The sequence below is a fragment of the Bidens hawaiensis genome, unplaced genomic scaffold (assembly GCF_021521415.1).
Source record: "Bidens hawaiensis isolate Kalapana, Puna unplaced genomic scaffold, B.hawaiensis_p1.1 tig00036400_1, whole genome shotgun sequence".
Lineage (NCBI taxonomy): Eukaryota > Viridiplantae > Streptophyta > Magnoliopsida > Asterales > Asteraceae > Bidens > Bidens hawaiensis.
Window position 1 is genome coordinate 51,800 of NW_027496361.1, and position 19,904 is coordinate 71,703.

Here is a 19,904-nt window from a genome sequence, read left to right on the forward strand (position 1 = left end):
ATAAAATACTAGAAAATGATTAGGTTGGACCGGTTTTTGAGGTAAATTTTTCGTTGGACCACTAACATCATTCGTAATGGAACAGCGTTCCGGCGTTCTGGGGCTGAAAACGCCGGGGAACACCGCCCCCTAGGCTTTTGGGGTGAAGGGTTTACAAAACGCGAAGGTAACACGAATTTTGATAAAATTGTGTGAGGAGAGGAGAGAGATAGTGAAATAAATGTAATTATTGTAGAAAAGTTATGGCGTTTGAACACTACGCCACATTTTGTAAAACTCTCAATTGATGACGGGGATGACACATGACGACGTTTTGACTACACATGGTCTAACTATGATTTTAGAACACGGAAAAACATATTATTAAGTGGTTGATGCTTTTATAGTTTTAACCGATTTTTGTTCTATTTAATCGTTGCTTTGTAGTCAAAACCGTAAGATGATACAGAAGTTTCAAACCTTCAAACGAACCATCAACCAATAAAACTGTTAAACTGTATTGTATAAATCTCAAAAAGGCCGACTTGATTCAACATGAAACCTTCATTTAAGTTTTATCATACCAATTATATCCTTGATTTAGCCTCTAAATATTTTAGGGGGAAAACAATAAATTAAAAAGGTTCTACATCTAATTAAATTAAGGACAAATTTAGAAGAATAAAAAACTAGTAAATTAAGGACAAGTTTAGAAGAATAAAAAACTAGGAAATCAGTAAGTTAGAAAATTTATTTTTTATTAAGTAATTTTAACGTGTAATTAACATATAATAGTTAAAGAAGCCCTATTTTTGTTATTATTAGAATAAGAATCTTTCCTATTTCACCATGGTGCATCATCATATTTTAATTCCTCGCAGACGGTTGTTTTGGGAAATCGTCCTAATATACAATTGTGGCTGTTTCAACAACTTTCAAGTCTATTTCATAACGTAGTTTCTTTGATTTATGGGCCCATGGTGAACATCAATTAGGTTGTACTTTATGAATTACAAACGGTACATATAGAAAGGAAAATCACAAAATCAACGTTCTTAACAAATACAATATCAAAATCACCATCAATTTTGTTATTTTATTTTTATTTAAATAATAAAATTTTCATCTATTGCAGATTTGGTGTTCCTGTGTGTTGACTAAACTAACACACAAAACTTAACTTCTAGACTAGTTAGTAAACATATCCCATTGCTTAATGGTGATGTTTTAAAATAAAATAAAGAAAACAAAATTTGTTTTTGATAAACCATACTGAAACCAAACCTAACGGGCGTCGCTCTAATCCGAATTGACAACCTTTTTTCTCTTGCTATGAACGGAATTTTGTATCAAATTGAGTATAAACATTCTAGCTTGACCTTAATATCTTTACTGGTTCGGTTGTATGATACTATCAACTATGAATTTGACGTGAATGCTATCTAGAGTTGCAATAATGGCTTAATGGTAGGGGACATAAAACACTAAAAAGAGGCCCCTGGCCCTAGGTCCAATCAAGACATACACCTTGTCTTTGTTATACAACTAACTTTTCTATAGCGACCGTAAGACTAGTTGGCATGGGCCATATGGTGGGTAACTTTTCAAAAAACAAGTATTTATTTTTATCACTCCATCTGATATGACACCATCTTCTTTAACTAATGGTTTTATAATTTTGATGTGAATGCCGTCTAGCGGGCATGATAATAATATCTTAGTGGTAGGACACATAAAACACAAGAAAGAGGCCCAAGCTTCAATCCCGACATCACACCCATATTTGTATACATATTTTTTCGTATTGACCATTTTACCACAAGACTAGCGGGCATGGGCCATGTGACAGAACACCTATATCAGTTTATTTTAGTTAATTTCACAATTAAGAAACATAATTTACTTCAGTTAATTTCACCACAATTCATTTCATTTCTCAACCAAACATGTTATATCTTTCAAAAAAAAAAAAAAAAAAAAAAAACAAACATGTTATATTTGGAATTCCGATTCTAATTCTAATTTTCACAAATTCTGCAAACAGAACATGCTAAAGAATGAAATTCAAATTCTAGTTTCGGGAACCAAACACATCCTTAGGATTTTGGACCGGAATAGAGCCGAATTAGGCTAATATATGAAAACTTTTTTTAAAGTTTTTTATTTTGGCTAAACAGAAGGCTGATTGGCTGAAACAGAAAGTTGGCTGCTAGAAGAAATATAGTAGGTTTAATTGTTTTTTTTTTTTCCTTTTTCTTGAAAGACACCTGGGCTAATTGTTAACAAATAATTGTAACATATTGCACATAAGCCGTTCTAAAGTTGCAAGTAAATGGGCTTCTCATAAACCCAATAAGTTATGGGTTTTTTTTGCCATAACAACAACTAGATTATGGACATGTGAGTTATGGGTTTTGAACTTGTTCACATATTGACACATAAAACATATTAACGATTATATTTTGGGATTTGGGAATATGAAACCAAAAGTTAAAAAAAAGGAACATTTTTATACCAATCTATATATGTGCAATGTGCTTACCATAAACCCAATAAGTTATAGGCTCCGTAAACCGAACAAAGTTTTGATGTTTTGACTACTAATCTAAAACATGATCTACTAAGATGGTGTTTGTATAATTGTATTTACGTTTTGTAGTTGATGTATCGGACTACTTGGTTGGACACGTCTCATACCTGAGGTAACAAAAATGATGATTATATAATGAATAAAGTAGTAATCTTTTAAAGACCCATTATGCGAAAAAGGTTTATGCTTTCTTTTGTGCATTGAAAGCTGTACTTTTCAAGAACGATCGACGACATCTCCATAACTATACAAAAGAAGCTTCCGAAAAGCCATCACCGGTTATTTTTCTGACTGTACAGAATCAATGGTAGCTGTGAAATAAGTTACAGTTATATTCAATTAGCCGTTAATTAAAAGAGTACAAGTGTATGAATAAAACCCACATGTTGAATCGTTGATCATTAATCATTAGCTAATCTGATTCACAACCGACCCATTTTACAATTCAATGAAAATCTTGTGGATCTATTGTCAAGTCCTTAGTAAAGCCCAAAGGCCTTAGGCCCATGAAACCGAAGCGGGTTTTAATCATTTTTATTTAATTATTTGGCACTAAACTAGACCATGCAAGATGATTATGGGTTTATGGTTTTGAACTTTTTTCGTATACAAGCATTCTTAATTTCTTACAGGTTTGGACATATATGAAATAAAAAGGTTTCTGGACATATATGAAATAAAAAGGTTTCTGAAAATAAAATTTTACGCCAAATTTGATTTTCATTATTTAAGTTACATCTACTTTGTAAAACACAATTAATTAAATTATGCTATTTTGAAAAAGTTAAGACTACAACCTATTATGAATAACTAATTATTATTTTAGTAAAATTAGTTTAACTATTGGCCTATTGCAATAACAACGCCATCAGTCTATCACGATGTTAAAACTTAAAAGTGCTTAACCACAAGGTTGGATGAGTTGAGCATTATAAATACATAAATAAAATAGAAATAAAAATAGATTCCAATTACATTATACTAATGATGTTAACAAATGACCTTGATAGAAATAAAATGAAACAGAGAAATGAAACAAGAACTTGCAAATGATAAACTTTGATATATAACGGGTTTTTTTTTGGATGAATGTCGCTCCCTACATAGACATCAAACCGGTATGTTCATTTAGGGTTACAACACTTCAAACAACGCTTTCATACTGAACCGTCATCTTGAAAGTTACCAAGTATGTTTATTGACACTCAAAACCCCAGACTTTATAGACATACATATTTACAACATATACATAGTCTGACTATTTACATAATGAGTTATAGTTTGTCATGAGAGTTAACACTATAAAATCAACTTATAATACTTTTCGTATAATTTTAATTCCTCGTGTGGATTTTTAAAATTTTAAATAGACACTATGTTAGTGTTAAGATGAAACTTGCAAAAATTTGACGAAAAATACTGATTCACAAAACAAAATAAGTGGCATTACACTAAAATTTGTATCAAATTTGATAGTTTAGATATGATATAAAGTGTAAGAAATAGCAAAGTGCTTCATGATTTAACGAATATTTGCGATTTTGATAAAGTGTTAAGTCTCTCGTACTTGAGCTAGATATGTGCAAAATCCTTGTGGATCGTATATGAAACCATGATCGACCCCGAAAAAACCGTTGGTTGGGTGGTGACAAAGATAAGTTGGGTGTTTGATATCATTACTAACTAGTGTTTCTTGAAGGTGACCATCCATTGTTGATATAGTTCTTTTTACCCACCATACATAAAGAAGAAGACATTTTTCAAAAGACGTAGGATGTTTTTGCAAGTTGCATTTATGACTTGATTGATTTGAAATTTGTACCAATTTTTATTGTTTTATCTTCTTTGTTTTATTAATTTTTATTTTTTTTTAATTTAAAAGGTATGCATCCTAAATTAAGTGGAGAACTTAAACAAGGTCATAGTTGGGCTGATTCATTCATCCCAAGCAATTAGATCGCCGGTCATCGAATTTATTGTCGGCGGCCAAGTTTTTGAAAGTTACCTGTTAAAGTTTAATTATTTGGTAACTAAAAATATAAAACAAAAGTATGAATCAAATTTATTATATCTTCAATATAGTAACAAAATTCAATATGCTAACATTTAGAAATTTTGCTATCTTAATCCCCATATTAGTACACCACCATCGGCGTAGATTCATGTATTTTAACCTAAGCTATAAAGATGCAGTGGCAAAAGTGTATGGTTTCCGATTAAAAGATTGTAGGTTGTCCCACTTGTAACATAAGACATGTGTAGAACCAAACAAAATCATTATTTTATTGATACTTTGATTTCAATTAATTTATTATTTCAAAACTCATCAACCGTTCAAAAAAAATAAAAATAAAATAGCTTGAACTCGTAATCAAAACCAACTATAAATAAAATACAATTACATAGGGTTTGGATCAAATATAAATGAAATTAACGTACTAAATGTGATAGTCAAGTAGAGTAATTATGTAAATTACATAATAATTACCCTATAATGTAATTATATAATTATTATACTTTATTCTCACGTTTAGTACGTTAATTTCATTTGTATGATAGCATTCCCCTAATTACCTAAATAAACCATATGACTATATAGTGATGATCGATATCATAATTATAGTAGTAATTAAATTAAATTAAATTAGTGTACTAATATTAATATTGTTGTTGTTTAACTAGTGAATAAAACAATAATTACTAGTCAATTTAGCCCCTACACAACACCCTTTATGATTAGGAAGCTCTCAAGAAATTGCCATATATGAATTTTCTTCTATTAATTTATGCATTCCGAAAGCTCTTTTGGCTTTAGAACCCATTCCAATCAATTACCTAAAAGAAAAAAAAAGCCTTTATATATTCAAAGAAACTATAAAAGAGAAAAAAATAATTTCAAATAAAATACATCTGTGTGGTTTTGAGAAGAAAACTTTTAATAATAAATGTATAAAGTAGTCACATTTACTACAAACAAGTGGATTTTAGTGCGGAAACTCTTTAGTGAATGTCGGCAATTCGTCGACGAAGGTCCGTGAGAAACTGGCTCGTAGGTAACGACTATGACTTACCGACGACGATTGTATAGTGTGTTCAAATGGATGCGTATACAGTAGGACCGAAATTAAGCGACGCACACTTTTTCGAATTATGTACATTTACTACCAAAGTTAGATTGAACCTGTATGTTTTCTTAAAAGCATGCACGTTTTTAAGTATGTTGTTATAAGTTAATGCATTAGATCTATTTAGGGTGTCAATCATGTTGGGTTAGCGAAATGACAAGTTGAAATGTACACAAACAAGTTCGGATCGACGTTCGTTTAACCCATTTATTAAATTTTAAAATATTTTTTTAAAAATAAATTATTATATAATATAATTAAAGAGTTTGGTGCCACAAAGTCCCGATTGGGCCACTTTGCGGCACCTTATTGGTAGTATTTTTTTCATACAATTTTTGAACGTAATGAAAACCTACTGAATGTGAACTTTGGTTTTGTTCTTTTTTATTATTTTGTTTTAGTTACGGTACCGTACCGAGCGCGACGGAAATCGACCGAATTCGCGTCGACTGACCGCGTTTTGTTTTAATTCCAGTACCGTAACGAAAACCGACCGAATGCCGATTTTTGTTTTTTTAGTTCCGGTACGAAAACCGAATGAATTCACGTAGACTCAACCGCCTCAACGCCTGGGATCGATAACTGTCAGGTTTTACATGATATCCAGTTTTACCGACCGACGCCACACCACGCCATTGTTCCACCCCAAATTTTATAAATTTTTTGTTTTATTTTTGTCTTAGTTCCGATACGATAACGCACGTAACTGCAACCGACCGAATTACGTCGTCTTATTATATCAACGCTTGTGTTTTACCACTAGCCGTGTTTTACCGACTTGGCCGATGCAACGCGCAGGGAAAAAACACTAGTTGTATATAATTTGGAGTCCTTAGAGAAAATAAGAAATGCAATTATTTTTTTTAGAAATATTATTTTTTTTGAAATTGAATTGGAAATTACAAAGTATATTAAAAAAATGGTAGATGGAAAAAACAAAAATATAGTTGCAAAAGTTGCTTTTTAATACTTTGTTAGTGAAGCCAAACCCGGCTTGCTTTTTAAACAGGTCGTGTTAGTTAACCCAAAACTTGTATTTTTTTTCATGTCGGGTTCGGGTGATGTTTCGGTGCCAATAGTTGCCGCTCTAAGATCTACTTTGGCTCATGTGGTTGTAAGTTTCCTTTCGGGGTCAGGGCCGGCATGTGGGCCAGTGTAACCAAGCTAGGGGCTTTAGGCCCATACTTAATTAATGCATTCGAATCCATAAAAACAAAAATATTAAATATAGATATATTATAATAGGCAACGTAAACTAAAAATTATGTGATAGTCTAGTGGTAAACTTGTGCATTGCTTAGTTGTAGGTCACAAGTTCAAAACCAGTTGTAAGTGATTTTTTGTTTTTATTCACAGTTGTCATGGAATGGCCATAAAATCGTTGAGCTGGCCCTGTTCGGGGGTGTATATATGCCTTTTGACGGGTGTATGATAACTATGACGGAGGATCAACGTCTTTGCGGCATTTCCACAATTGTACAATTGTGTAATGTTAAATGATGATGAACATTTGTATGGAGGGTGGGGGGTCATGACTATTTCATGACCTCGTATGAAATATGGGTAGCTCTCGACAGCTAAATCTTTTGATTTATAACGTAACGTATGATATGATAGAATGTTTTGTGCTCTTGTGACTCGTAGTACGCATGAGCGGTTATTTAATATAATGATTATTACGAATGTGTGAATATTTAAAAGCTAAAACTCACTAAATGAGGCGGACTTTTAATATGCACATCAAGTTAGTAGATGTTGATCCTTTAAGGGCATGACTGGCATTGAGGCGAGACTACTTGGCTGAAAACTGACATCCATGTGTTACGTTTTCATTTATATGGTGTATGTATATAATTCGATTAGTTAATTATCATAAATGAAAAAGTAAATATTTTATGTCATTAAAACTAGACCTGCACGAACACAGAAATATACATCATATCCCCAAGTCGTATATCGGCTTTAAAGACATTTGATATTTTGATCCAAGTGTCATATGTTAAGCACAGTCTTTTTATCAGAATGATGAGAATGGTGTCTACATGCACATCACATAAACTTTATATCTAGAGCTGGCTTCATTTGAGACCCCAAATTCGAAATTTGTTAAAAAGCACAAAATCCAAGTAACAAATCATCAAAATAAAGTGTATTGTTTTGCTTACACACCTTATCATTTGCATTTTATCTTTTGCTTCCATCAAATCATGCTTAGAAATAGACTTCAATGCCATCTCACTATAATTTGTTGTGTACATGGCCGACGTCTATCATTTAGGCTCTTGTAACCACTACTTAATTAGTACAAAACGATCATCTATATATTTTAATTAAGTTATTGAACTGAAATCCTCGTCGCAACTGGTTTTTACAATTATTCTTTTTTACTTGAATATTTTAATGACTAAACTTAGCGTCGAAATTTTCGCCTCAAATTAGTCACCAAATTTTGTGATCAACGCTATTGACCAAACCTACATGCAACTGGTTTTCCGATTGGCCTTTTTATTACCTTTTTTAGAAACCTTTGGCACTATTTTTGTGACATTTTTTTAGAGTTATTGAATTTAAATACTCTCAATTTTCAGTTGAGGTTGGGATTCGGGAAAACTCTCAACTAACGGAATGTATTCCACCACTCCCGAACATAACAAGCTCTAACTCTATTAGATTTTTTTTGTTTGTTAAGGATGCATTTATGTAATGATGTGACATGCTTATGTGACGTTTTTAAAAAACTTGTGAGTCCCACACCGCCACTTTATCTTTTTTTATGAATAGAACTCTAAATAAACGAAATCAACTAGAAACAAGAAATGTTGTTCGACTAATCTCTAATGACAACGGATGTTACGCATTTCTTTTATCGTTCAATGTTGTAAAAGTAGGTCTACAACGCCGAGTACTCTCCAAGTACTCGCTACAAGGTCTACAACGCCGCCTAGTTACTAAAAATCGATTAAAGGTAGTCAACCTCAACCAAAAATCACATCTAGTCGGACAACTTTGACTAATTTTAACTTAAAAAATAAAACATACTTCTTATTTTCTATAACATTAATGAACGAATCACTTTTTTGAACTATTGATTTGCGAATTTTAGGGTTAATTAGTATTTAAGAATGTATTTCTCTTATTTATACTGATATTCGCCTATTTTGTTATAAATATTATTAAAATTATGATATTTGACTTATATACAATATCCGAAAATTAATTTCCTTTATATTTACCATGTCCAAGTACTCTCCGAGTACTCCCCGTGTATAGAGGTGCACAAGGTTTTTCTAATACCCGGGTTCGGTATGGAACCGGTTTCGGGTATGATCAGGTATTGGAAAATCGGGTATTGAGAGAAATCGAGTAGGGTTCGGGTAGGGTATTGAGGAGAAAAACTCAACCCTATGTACCCGGGTAGGTATGATCGGGTTCGGGTATTAGAACCGGGTACGACTGGGTATTAATACCCGGTTTTGAATTTGTATTTTTTTTATACATTTTTTAATTTGTTTGAAATTTAAATTTGCTTTGTAATTTATAAAAATAATTAAACTATATTACAAAAACCATAAATCCACTTAATTACAAATTATTTACTTTGTAATATGCATTTTACAAAAACTTAAACATAAAAGTTGTGAAGTAAACATAAATATATAGTATAAAAATTCATGTATTATATCGGGTATTAGAAAATTGGTATCGGATATCGGGTATAGGGTATGACCGGGTCCGGGTATTTACCGGTATAAATCGGGTACGGTTCCGGGTACGTGTATTGACCTCAAAATGCATACCCTATTCATACCCTACGGGGAGGGTCGGTTCCGGTTTCGGGTATAGAATACCCGGGTATATAAAAAACCGGTTCCGGGTACGGGTTTTTTGTGCACCTCTACCCGTGTACTTCGAGTATAACTCCCCAGTCGATCGCGTGGGGTCCGCAAAAACTTTTGCAACCTTGTTATCGTTAACTTTTTTCTCGTAATTAGGAATATTTATTATATTATTTATGGTTGCTAGATGATTTCGTATTTTTATGAACATGTTAAAAGGGGTGGACCAAAGTGCAAAGCCTAATCGTTTGGAAAGAACTTCTCAAATCATCTCTAAAACATCATGTCAGAAAAACATAAGATAAAATACTAATATAAAAAGTTAAAACTAATATAAAAAATATAAAATTAATCTTAATCTTAAATATATATAAACGATACTTTTCTTACATTATCTCAAGCCACAAGATTGTTTTATTTGTAAATGAAGGTTTCTATACATTTGACCCGAAATCACAGGTATGGATCTCAACAAACCCAGATACCTCTTAAACGGGTTATAACATCTCATTAAATTATAAATTAATTTCACTAAATATTCGATATGCATATCTTATAAAATAAGGATATATTAAAAAATAATATCTGATTAAAAAAGATATTATTTATAATTAATAAACAAATTTATAGTAAAAAAATAAGCGAGTCATGAGTCTCACCAAATTCAGATAACTTTTAAATCGGCTATAACATTTCATTTATTTGTGAAACCCTTTCATCATCAAACCCCAAATATATTATTAACTTTCTTACAATAAATAAAATTAAAATTTCAAAAAATATATAATTATTAGAAACGAATAATGTAAAACAGCTTCTGTGATACGAGGAATAAAATCTAGTATAAAATATAAGAGTTGTTTAATGTACAAAACTATTAAATAAAATGGCGTTTTGTTAGGTTAATAAAAAGTTAACATTAATAATAATAATAGTAATATAGTACTAACTGATAAAATAAAAATAATACAAATATATAAAATTAAATGGTTGAAATTAAAGAAACTCAAGAGAGCTACCATCGGGAAGAAATGACTCGATACTGAGAGAGCGGGCTGAGGTTTCCGTGAAAAAAGATTCAGACCGATTGAAAATGAAATGACTTGGTATTGAGAGAGCGGACTTGTGTTTCTACGGGTCCCGAAACACCCTGACTCTCCTCCTTTGCCGATACACAATGTTGCAAAATTCGTTAGACGGACCCTAGGCGGCCGACTGGGAAGTTGGGTGTACTCGGAGTACTGGGGGAGTCCTCGGAGAGTAATCGGACATGATAAATACAAAGAAAATTAATTTTTGGATATTATATATATGTCAAATGTCATAAGTTTATTAATATTTATAACAAAATAGATAAATATCAATATAAATAAAAGAAATACATTTTCAAATAATAAAATATTATAAAAATTACTAATAATTAATTGGAAAAATGATATTTGTTATTTAATATTATTGAAATACGAACTATGTTTATTTTTTTAGTCAAAATCGGTCCAACTTCACCGATAAGATGTGGTTCTGGCTGAGGTTGACCACATTTGACTGATTTTTAGTAATTAAGCAGGTTTACAGAAACTCGCATTGATGACGTATCTTGTAGCGCGTACTCGGAGAATACTCGGCCTTGTAATCCTACTTTTACAACATTGCCGGTACCACACTCAAACACTGAAATATACAGTTGAATTGAAACTTATGATATGATATTTTATTAATCCATACATAGCACACGTCTCAAAGCTAGATAAGCTTAGCAAAGCACAACTTTTTTAGGTTTAATCACAACGCACCAGGAGGGTATGTCCGTGGGACCCACTAAAGATTATTCGTGCTGACATGGCAAAAGTTATTGGTGGAATTTTAGCATTGTGGATTGGCTTCATAATAATAAAGCAAAAATTATGGTGGAAAATTGGGAAAAATATGGGTTGTATTCCTTAAACCAAATTGGATGTGGGTGACACGTCAGAAAGTGGCAATTAGAGGACCCACTGACAAAGGGTCATGTACCCTAAAATGGGAAGTATGAGCAAGTGTTTGCGTGGGTCAAGTGGATCATAGTCCTAAGAAACCATCCAATTTGGGACTTGAAATGACACATTTTAATGAATAATTGATTTCACATATACCAAAACATATAATGTTATCAACATGTCATATTGGGATACAGTCTATACAAATATATTCAATAATTATTAAGAGTTAAAGTTAAGAACATTAGGTTGCTTTAGAAAGACAAAAAGTAATCACTATAACTGATTATGTGTATGAACGAAAATAACTTTGATAGAAGAAACACTTAGGAATTAATTTAGTAGGGTTATATACATGTTCCTAGGGTTGGCAAGTTTGGATTGTCAATCGGACGGGTTCGATAACAAATCAACAATGCCTTTGGATAAAATTAGTAGCTTTATAGTGTACTTAATTAGCCAAACCACACCAGGGTAAGATGTGTTCTACGGATTAAAAGGCGCTCTTACAAAAATAACATAAGTTTAAAGAACAAACAACTATTATTTTCTCTGGCAAATCTGAAGTAGGAAGCCGAATTAGTATTGCTCGCCATCCGAAAAAAGTTGACATTAATGGGCACTGAATTGTTTCAATTGTATCGAATGGCATGAACATGTTTGTTTCAATGTTAGAGGTAGATATCGTACTGTAATAAAACAAGTGTTTATAAGACTTAATTATATATAACTAGTACATGTAAGTAAGGTTGTTTCCTCAGAGAATCAAAGTAAGTGTAGTTCAAATTCATTGTTCACTAATTAATTAACCAAAGCAAACAGACGATGTCACTAGTTTAAAATTTGATTTGTTTATTAAAAATACAATTGCTTTGGGTTGTAAAACAATTGGACAAAAGAGTGACACGCTTCAGGTTCAACTATGCAATAAACTGAACAACTTTGAATGCTATCAATTGGATAATCACATAAACGTGACTCATACGTGAAGATTGATAAAAAAAATTACTAGACACAACAGTTTGGTCGTGCTGATTCACAAAACTTAATACGATTAATTGGAACGTTTGAACTTAGTCTACCTAATTATCAGTTTGTTAATATAAAACTCACGCAAATCGATGATTGAAGGTAAATGGTTCAATGACTATAAAAACCTAATACTAAATGTTGATTAACACAACCAATCATGTGATGATAAGCGAGATATCCAGACAAACAACTGTTTATTAAATTAAAACAAATACAAAGATTAATCATTAAACTAATCACACTTCAAATCAATTATAGATAGAAAACATAGATATAGTCAACTTCATACAAAAAAACCTACACATAAAGTGGTCATAGATGGTTTAGCATTGCCTTTACATGATGAACAACTTGATTATGTGTTGAACGGATGAAATCATGAAAGGATTGACGATTTGAGGGCTCCAAGATAGTGATAATGTAAAATCACCCTTTAGGTCGTCAATAGCCTCTACAATGAAAGATAAGTCGAATAGAGGCTCCAAACTGATTTTATCACAATTAGATTAAATATCCCATCTTTTAACACCGTCACATAGCATGACGATCTTATGGCAGTGCGAAGACAAACTAGTTTTGGTTTTTATTATAACATCCCGATTTTTCTAAACCCTAATATTAAAGAATGACTTAATTGTTGGAAATTAGCGAGTGGCAAGTTAATAGTATAATTGATTGATTTAACACCATCACACGTTTTGTACTATCATATTATTAATGTGTTAAAAGAAAACTAATATTATTGATAATACTTTTTCATCCATACTACTCGTATAACGTTTCGTTCGAGTCAGGGCTAACATATATATTTTACAGTAGGTCAGAATTCAATTTTATATTTTCATTTTCATTAAATATAAAAACAATGCATTTTTACAATCAATGAAATAATCTACAAAACATTTATTTTCTATGTTAAACACTCTTAAATCTTTAAATGTCAACGAAAAAAACTTCATTTTTTGAGTTTCCCCTTGAGCCCTCGATCAGTTCTTTCCGGCTAGACCTGCTACCTAACATACATATAAAAGAATTATGCACGCTTGAGTAAATTTACTCAGTGGGACAACAACTTTAACGCAATGCCTTAAATAATAGTTATCAATCAATATACAATACACATTCTGTTAGCCACATTCAGAGCGTCAAATATTTCAGTGCGTCACATTCAGGGCGTCAAATAATAAATTCAGAGCGTCAAATAATTCAGTACGTCATATATAGATTTTCAGCGTGTCACCTTTCGGTATGTCGTAATCAGAGCGTCATATACAATTTTTCAGCATGTCACCTTTTGCTACGCCGCAATCAGAGCGTTAGCTAATAACGTTTCGGTGTATCATAATCAGTGTGTCAATATCAATAAATGCTAATAACATATACTAAATATGTAATATCACAAATTCGATCACACAAGCATATAATAACAAGTTCAAAGTCCCCACTACGGGGTAGCGGAAAATCAAATTCATACACATAAGTCGTTTAGAAAGTCCAAACCTGACTAACAAGTTTCAATAACCGAAACTAGGAATCCTTGCGCGAGAGATAAACGTGCGGAGCCTACAATTATTCTTACAACTAGTTGAGTACTGCCGCGTTGCGGCGACAGAGAAATTTCACAAGTTCGGCTGGTATCGTTTGAGTTCGTAAAGGCAACAACAATAAATCCAAAAACAGATCCATCTGCGCCCAAAACAGTATCGCCACACATACAATTATGATCAAAGCAACAAAATTCAGTTGGTATCGGTTTGTTTCGTTATAGTACTAACACTAAACCTAAAAATTAAATTAATAAACGCCCATGATACTCGTATAACTTATGATACAAAATAATAACATATTTAAAACGATATTTATTCAAGCGACATAACCCATGTTTGATGACAGAGAGTCGACACGAATTAGGTCGGTTTCAAAAAAATTTTTACGGCGTCGGAACCAAAAAATAATTCATACAACTAATGATACAAAAAAATAACATACTTAAAACGACATTTTTTAGTTGATAAACCTGGGCGTTGTGGTGGGGAGTCGACACGAGTTTAGTCTGTTTCGGTTATAATAGTTATTGAAGCAATAATCATGTGCAAATTCAAAGAACAAACACAGAGTATATCAAAATGAGGAACAGAGTAAAACATAATCGAAATAGTAAGTGATACCAAAACTTGTCTCAGCCACGCCTTAGGAAATTACTTCCCCACCTAATTAACTAAGAAAGATCAAACAAATGGCTTTTTTCTGCAAAAAAAAGATATCACAACGAAGACTCGAACACGGGGCGATTGATTAAAGGTAATATTTATCCTTCTAGCAATAACCATCGGTGCAAGCGATCTTTCATTGTTTTACGTTATATATTATTGCATTTTAAGTGCATGTAATATTGTAAAGGTAAATTTCCTGGCACGACCGTTCAATATTTAGCTTATACGAGGTATTGCGTTTTTAGTTGGCGACGCTTAAATCTGTTACGATACCGAAATTAAATTTAAAACAAAATTTCCTTAAATTATTATATTTATAAAAAACTTTAAAAAAAGAATATAATTTGAAAGGCAAAAAAAAGTGATGTTATAACCCACCTAAATTAAAACAATAAATTGATAAGAAAAAGAAAAAGATATTCATATGAAGGAGCCAAGGTTTGAACCCTAACAACTCATTACAAAGAAAGTTAACAAGACACACTTTAGCCTACATACCATCACTAACAAACTTGTCACTAACAAACTTGTTTCAATGATGAAACTTAAATCATAAATTCTAAAATAATAGGTTTCTAAAAAAAGTTGTGGCAACATTATTTGATCTTTATCTATATATATAATTTCGACTTTAATTTCAATTTAAAAGTTTTTGTGAAAGTCTTAAACCTGTTTTCTTTAAAATCACATATTATATAATTACACTAAAAATCACTACATTTCTCTCTACTGTTTAATTAAATAATAAATTTTATACCTTTGTCATTACAAATTTCTCTTTTTTCTACTCACAACCAAATCAACAAATATTAATAAATAAATAGGGACAAACACAATTTTCCCAAATTTACAAAAAATCACTACTTCCATCCTATAAATCACTACCAGTGGCGACCCAACCTTTTTGGTGGCCTAAAGCGAGTAAAAAACCCGGGGCATTTCTAAAAAATTATGGGTTTGTACATTTTGAAATTTTATTTATTCTGCTTCACATTTAATTAAACGAATAGGTCAAATTCAAAACCGAAACAATTTCATTTCTCATACTTTATTTTATAACATGAGCAAGAAAGCTACTATATGTTTTTTCCCCTTAAAAAATGCAACCAATATATAAATACTCTTTAAAACTCTACCTTATTGTAATTGTTTGAATGTTATAATTGAATAATAATAACTTAAGAACACTAAAAAATGTAAATATAATGAAACACATAATGAGTTTAACTTGATCGGATAATATTGAAAAATATCTTGTGAACAACAACATACGCATTGGCCGTTTACAACGTGTGAGTTGACGATAATAATGAACACATGTTATCTTAGTTTTAAGAACAAAAAATAATAGTTAAAATAAGATAATGGTCGAATTTTATCATATAAACTCGAAACAAGTTTTGATTACAAATTAAGAAGTGTATATGCTCAGGTTATTTATTAGTTTTTGTTTTTATAATAGCACATGCTATGATTTCGAATTAACCTTCAATTTAAGAAAAAATAAAGGTTTTTATTAGAATACTAAAATAAAGAAGTTGTTGAACTAATATCTATTTTGAGAAAATTAAATATGCACTTCAAATACTAGAAGAAGATAGATATTTATTTGTAATTTTGGGCTTCTAAGTCATTTCTCTTTATAACGTAGGATAAAATAAATTTCTCTTCATAAGGTTGGATAAAATAAAAATTTAAAGAAAGAGGAGGAGAATGGAATTGAACCCTAGTGGCTAAAGTGGAGACATACCACTACACCAACATTAATTGTGTTGAGTGAAATCGAAATTTATATATATACTATATATAACTATTTTTTAAAATGAGGCCTCAAAAAATTTATGGACCTAAAGCTTTAGTTTTAGTTTATAATTTATTTGGGCCGGCCCTGATAACAATCACTCAAATCCTCACCCTATAATTTGCAAACTCCCCTTACATAATTTTAGGGAATGAGTTAAGAATACTCTAAAAACTTTTGTTTTGAGCAGTAGCAGCAAGAGTATGTAACACAATTATTATTCTTGGACTAAATAAGATTGGATTATATCATTATATGTGGGCATCTCAAAGATTTAGTTAAAGTTTGATTACTAATAAATGAATTTAAAACCTTATGGAAAGAAGTTTGCTCTAAAGTTTACTGAAAAGTAGTAATTAAAGTTTACTGAAATGTAGTAATTAACACAAAATGAGTTAGTTAACTAAAGTTTACTGAAAACAACTTTTAAATATTTTTAATAGTCTTAGAAGTTTAAACTTAATATACATATAAAAACCTCTAACAAGATATTGGATCAGTTGTCACACTTTCTTATAATTATTTTATGAGTGTTTTACGAAATAATCGGAGAAGAGGTATGTGAGGCCTAATTGAAATGAAAATTTAAAAAAGAGAAAGCAGAGATGCATATACAGTCTTTAAAACCTTTAATACCAACTTGAATCTTCTTTTATTTGACTCGCCAAAAAACTTTATGACATAATTGAAATCTAAAACATATAAACCGTATATGTTAATGGCTAGCTGACCCACCATCCACTACAATCTCCCTATATATACCATCTCTTCCACCGTTACTTATGCACCAATATTCATCACCGCCAGCAGTTCACTGCAATTTGATGACAAAAGCTGCAGTGACAATGGTGATTGCTGGTCATTTCCCTCACCTCTCTTTTGCATTTGGTCTTATGGATACTCTCTCTCTCTCTCTCTCTCTCTCTCTCTCTCTCTCTTTCTTTAATCACCAGTTACAATAGATGTTCCGATCGATAACCGGCTAATAATCATGTAATGTATTGAAGGATATATCACATACTATGAATAATATTAATACATACAACTTAATGCATGTATGAAAAAAAATATAAAAGTTACTTTCCATGCACGTAACACACACAAACCCCTTGCTAACAAATGCTTGTAATATTATTCATTTGCAGGCAATATTGTCTCATTCATGGTATTTTGTTTCCCCTTTGTAAGTTTTTCTGTCCACTTTATTCTTTTCAACACAAATCAGTATAAATAAGTTTGTGTATAATTTTGTAATTATATGTATATATGTTGTTTCTTTATGGATTAAACAATTTTGACATGAATAACGTTAGGCCGACGTTCTACAAAGTTTACAAAAAGAAATCAACCGAGGGGTTTCAGTCCATACCTTACGTGGTGGGATTATTCAGTGCCATGCTTTGGATCTATTACGCGTTGTTAAAGGGCAATGCCATGCTTCTGATCACCATCAACTCGGTTGGCATTGTCATACAAACTTTTTATCTATGTGTTTATGTCATCTATGCCCCAAAGAAAGCCAGGGTATGCATATTCTTATATTACAATCATCTGTTTTGATTATTGTTAGTTTCTTCATTAGCTCTGATTCAAAGCATTATTTCATGTGTAGATGGATACTTTGAAGCTAATCATGTTGTTCATAGTTATTGGATTCGGGTTGATTGTTCTCCTAACTCAATTCCTTACGAAAGGCGCTCAACGTGGTGTGATTGTTGGATGAGTGTGCCTTGTATTTGATTTGTGCGTGTTTGTTGCACCATTAGGTGTTCTGGTACGTACAAACGATATGAAAAACAATAATGACTGGTGGCAGATTTAGAAAGTATATACTATACTCTTACAAAAACATAATTGAAAAAAAAAAGTTAAAAAACTGAGTTACTATGATATATTGTAAGAATTTATTTAATTTATAGAAGTATATAATATGTACATGTGTAACATAACAATAATAACCCTTGGGAAAAACTATTCATTTATTAAATATGCTTGATTTATTTTAACAGAGACAAGTGATAAGGACAAAAAGTGTTGAATACATGCCAATTATGTTGTCGCTAGCACTCACACTCAGTGCGGTTATGTGGTTCTTTTATGGTTTGTTTCTTGGGGACATTAACATTGCGGTACGCTCAACTTAATTAAAAAATATTTGTATACTTACAACATACTTTTATATTCGTCAAACATTTTCTTACACGAGCTTTCTTGTTTACAGATACCAAATACGCTCGGATTCGCCTTTGGTATCTTTCAGGTTATACTTTACTTTGTGAATAAGAATAGGAGGCCAGTTATCAACGACAAGATCATTGAATTCAACGAGAAAATAAATGTAACTGATGAACCAAGAGTCATGGAAGAAAAAGATCAACACGCAATCGATATGGTGATGGTGAACGCGTTTATGAACGCTCCAAATGTGCACGGTGTGGCTGTTGTTCCGGGTCCAGTTGTGGCTAATCACGCAATTGAAGCCCAAGCTTGATAATTACTTGATCTTAATGGTTTAATTTTTTGCTTGACTACCTAGTATACCATCTCCATAAATAACCGTACACTAGCTTGATTACAAGTTTGTACCTTAATTGGAGTATAAAATATCCTACCAACTATAGCTAATTAGCCCTCACATTGTTTCGGTATTTTAAGTGTTCCCTATATGAATGAATTTGATTCGGGATATATATATATTAAGATATTTTTCGTGCTTTTCTACGAGTGTTTTATATTTTTCTCGCATTATATAGGATACTTAAAAGTTAAAAGTAACAGTAATAACTTTGTTTCATTTGAAATAAATATTGTAGCATTTTATTCAAAATTTAATGATTAATAATAATCCATTGGCAATTAAACATCAAAGTTTTAATTGATCATTTTGCGAAGATAATAATAGGTGTCTTACATGAGAAAAATGACGACAATATTTATTTGCATACACACCAAATAAATTCTGATGGAGATAAAAAGGATTCATGAAAAAGGTATAGCAAAAGAAAAAGAAAGTTGATGATAAATCGACGTGAGGTACTGAGGTGACGAATCCCACTGTCGTTAAGTGTCCAAATATTATTCCTCTTTTGCTGGTAAATTAAATATAAATCTTCTGAAAAATCTAATATAACCTTATTACTTTTTCTAATTTTTAATCTCGATCGATATTTATTATTTAAATATTTAATCCTAGAAGTAAAACAATAATTATGAGATGATAAAATGATTATAATTAATAAAATTAACCAGTGTGACTTACTTTGCTATTACGTTTTGGCGCAACTAATATGAAACAAATTTTGGCTCGTCCACTCAAACATGAACTCGAAAATTACATCAGACATATGAACCC

The 19,904-nt window shown here is 31.5% G+C and overlaps 1 pseudogene across 1 annotated transcript; it reads left to right on the forward strand.

Moving 5' to 3' along the window:
- Window positions 1-17,058: 17,058 nt before the first annotated feature.
- Window positions 17,059-19,164, forward strand: LOC143588471 (bidirectional sugar transporter N3-like; annotated as a pseudogene). Its single transcript, XR_013145114.1, has 6 exons — window positions 17,059-17,448; window positions 17,697-17,734; window positions 17,866-18,076; window positions 18,165-18,326; window positions 18,562-18,681; window positions 18,774-19,164. The product of XR_013145114.1 is annotated as a bidirectional sugar transporter N3-like (transcript).
- Window positions 19,165-19,904: the final 740 nt, after the last annotated feature.